Consider the following 4,206-nt stretch of genomic DNA (forward strand, 5'->3'; position numbering starts at 1 on the left):
GACACTGATCCGGACGATTCTAAATCGCAAACCGGATACGTGTTTACATTAAACGGTGGAGCTGTCAGTTGGTGCAGTTCTAAACAAAGCGTCGTAGCGGGATCTACATGTGAAGCGGAGTACATAGCTGCTTCAGAAGCAGCAAATGAAGGAGTCTGGATGAAGGAATTCATATCCGATCTAGGTGTCATACCTAATGCATCGGGCCCAATGAAAATCTTTTGTGACAATACTGGTGCAATTGCCTTGGCAAAGGAATCCAGATTTCACAAAAGGACCAAACACATCAAGAGACGCTTCAACTCCATCCGGGATCTAGTCCGGAATGTTGCAGACCCGTTGACTAAGCCTCTTCCACGAGCAAAACATGATCAGCACCAAAGCTCCATGGGTGTTAGAATCATTACAGTGTAACCTAGATTATTGACTCTAGTGCAAGTGGGAGACTGAAGGAAATATGCCCTAGAGGCAATAATAAAGTTATTATTTATTTCCTTATAATCATGATAAATGTTTATTATTCATGCTAGAATTGTATTAACCGGAAACATAATACATGTGTGAATACATAGACAAACAAAGTGTCACTAGTATGCATCTACTTGACTAGCTCGTTAATCAAAGATGGTTATGTTTCCTGACCATGAACAATAAGTTGTTATTTGATTAATGAGGTCACATCATTAGTTGAATGATTTGATTGACATGACCCATTCCATTAGCTTAGCACCCGATCGTTTAGTATGTTGCTATTGCTTTCTTCATGACTTATACATGTTCCTATGACTATGAGATTATGCAACTCCCGTTTGCCGGAGGAACACTTTGGGTGCTACCAAACGTCACAACGTTACTGGGTGATTATAAAGGAGCATTACAGGTGTCTCCAAAGGTAGATGTTGGGTTGGCGTATTTCGAGATTAGGATTTGTCACTCCGATTGTCGGAGAGGTATCTCTGGGCCCTCTTGGTAATACACATCATATAAGCCTTGCAAGCATCACAACTAATATGTTAGTTGTGAGATGATGTATTACGGAACGAGTAAAAGACTTGCCGGTAACGAGATTGAACTAGGTATTGGATACCGACGATCGAATCTCGGGCAAGTAACATACCGATGACAAAGGGAACAACGTATGTTGTTATGCGGTCTGACCGATAAAGATCTTCGTAGAATATGTAGGAGCCAATATGGGCATCCAGGTCCCGCTACAAGGTGTTCAAAATGGATCAGTCAAAGAAAGGGTTCTTGCCTGTGTTACAAGGTGTGAAGTTGAGTCAGACTCAATGCCCGACCACTGCAGAAGATAGAGAGAAAATAAAAGTAATTCCCTATGCTTCAGCCATAGGTTCTATCATGTATGCTATGCTGTGTACCAGACCTGATGTGTGCCTTGCTATAAGTCTAGCAGGGAGGTACCAAAGTAATCCAGGAGTGGATCACTGGACATCGGTCAAGAACATCCTAAAATACCTGAAAAGGACTAAGGATATGTTTCTCGTTTATGGAGGTGACAAAGAGCTCATCGTAAACGGTTACGTTGATGCAAGCTTTGACACTGATTCGGACGATTCTAAATCGCAAACCGGATACGTATTTACATTGAACGGTGGAGCTGTCAGTTGGTGCAGTTCTAAACAAAGCGTCGTGGCGGGATCTACATGTGAAGCGGAGTACATAGCTGCTTCGGAAGCAGCAAATGAAGGAGTCTGGATGAAGGAGTTCATATCCGATCTAGGTGTCATACCTAGTGCATCGGGTCCAATGAAAATCTTTTGTGACAATACTGGTGCAATTGCCTTGGCGAAGGAATCCAGATTTCACAAGACAACCAAACACATCAAAAGACGCTTCAATTCCATCTGGGATTTAGTCCAGGTGGGAGACATAGAAATTTGCAAGATATATACGGATCTGAATGTTGCAGACCCGTTGACTAGGCCTCTTCCACGAGGCAAAACATGATCAGCACCAAGGCTCCATGGGTGTAAGAATCATTACTGTGTAATCTAGATTATTGACTCTAGTGCAAGTGGGATACTGAAGGAAATATGCCCTAGAGGCAATAATAAAGTTATTATTTATTTCCTTATATCATGATAAATGTTTATTACTCATGCTAGAATTGTATTAACCGGAAACATAATACATGTGTGAATACATAGACAAACAGAGTGTCACTAGTATGCCTCTACTTGACTAGCTCGTTAATCGAAGATGGTTATGTTTCCTAACCATAGACATGAGTTGTCATTTGATTAACGGGATCACATCATTAGGAGAATGATGTGATTGACATGACCCATTCCATTAGCTTAGCACCCGATCATTTAGTTTGTTGCTATTGCTTTCTTCATGACTTATACATGTTCCTATGACTATGAGATTATGCAACTCCCATTTACCGGAGGAACACTTTGTGTGCTACCAAACGTCACAACGTAACTGGGTGATTATAAAGGTGCTCTACAGGTGTCTCCGAAGGTACTTATTGGGTTGGCATATTTCGAGATTAGGATTTGTCACTCCGATTGTCGGAGAGGTATCTTTGGGCCCTCTCGGTAATACACATCACTTAAGCCTTGCAAGCATTGCAACTAATGAGTTAGTTGCGGGATGATGTATTACGTAACGAGTAAAGAGACTTGCCGGTAACGAGATTGAACTAGGTATTGAGATACCGACGATCGAATCTCGGGCAAGTAACATACCTAACACAAAGGGAACAACGTATGTTGTTATGCGGTCTGACCGATAAAGATTTTCGTAGAATATGTGGGAGCCAATATGAGCATCCAGATTCCGCTATTGGTTATTGACCGGATACGTTTCTCGGTCATGTCTACATAGTTCTCGAACCCATAGGGTCCGCACGCTTAACGTTTCGAGGACAATTATATTATGAGTTTATATGTTTTGATGTACCGAAGGTTGCTAGGAGTCCCGGATGCGATCACGGACATGACGAGGAGTCTCGAAATGGTCGAGACATAAATATTGATATATTGGAAGCCTATGTTTGGATATCGGAAGTGTTCCAGGTGAAATCGGAATTTTACCGGAGGACCGGGAGGTTAGCGGAACCCCCCGGGAAGTTAACGAGTAAAGAGACTTGCCGGTAACGAGATTGAACTAGGTAAAGATCTTTGTAGAATATGTAGGAGCCAATATGAGCATCCAGGTTCCGCTATTGGTTATTGACCGGAGATGTGTCTCGGTCATGTCTACATTGTTCTCAAACCCGTAGGGTCCGCACGCTTAACGTTACGATGATAGTTTCATTATGAGTTTATATATTTTGATGTACCGAAGGTTGTTCGGAGTCCTGGATGTGATCACGGACTTGACGAGGAGTCTCGAAATGGTCGAGACATAAAGATCGATATATTGGACGACTATATTTGGACACTGGAAAGGTTTCGGGTGAGATTGGGACAATACCGGATCACCGGGAGGTTATCGGAACCCCCCGGGAGGTATATGGGCCTTATTGGGCCTTAGTGGAAAGGGGGGGGGGAAAGGAGCAAGGGAGGGGGCGCCCCCCCAAGCCCAATCCGAATTGGGAGGGGGCCCGGCCCCCCTTTCCTTCCTCCCTCCTTCCTCTTCCTTCCCTCTCCTACTCCTAATAGGAAAAAGGGGAGTCCTACTCCCTATGGGAGTTGGACTCCCCCTTAGGGCGCGCCACCCTCCTTGGCCGCCCCCCTCCTCCACTCCTTTATATACGGGGGCAGAGGGGCACCCCATAGACAACAGTTGATCATTGATCTCTTAGCCGTGTGCGGTGCCCCTCTCCACCATAGTCCTCGATAATATTGTAGCGGTGCTTAGGCGAAGCCCTGCGACGGTAAAACATCAAGATCGTCACCACGCCATCGTGCTGACTAAACTCATCCCCGACACTTTGCTGGATCGGAGTCCGGGGATCGTCATCGAGCTGAACGTGTGCTAAAACTCGGAGGTGTCGTAGTTTCGGTGCTTGATCGGTCGGGCCGTGAAGACGTACGACTACATCAACCGCGTTGTGCTAACGCTTCCGCTTCCGGTCTACGAGGGTACGTAGACAACACTCTCCCCTCTCGTTGCTATGCATCACCATGATCTTGCGTGTGCGTAGGTTTTTTTTTGAAATTACTGCGTTACCCAACAGGTTGAAGCTTTTTCATTGCCATTTGAAGCTTTTTCCACCATTGAAGCTTTTTCCTG

Source organism: Triticum urartu, chromosome 7, assembly GCF_003073215.2.
Source record: "Triticum urartu cultivar G1812 chromosome 7, Tu2.1, whole genome shotgun sequence".
Classification (NCBI taxonomy): domain Eukaryota; kingdom Viridiplantae; phylum Streptophyta; class Magnoliopsida; order Poales; family Poaceae; genus Triticum; species Triticum urartu.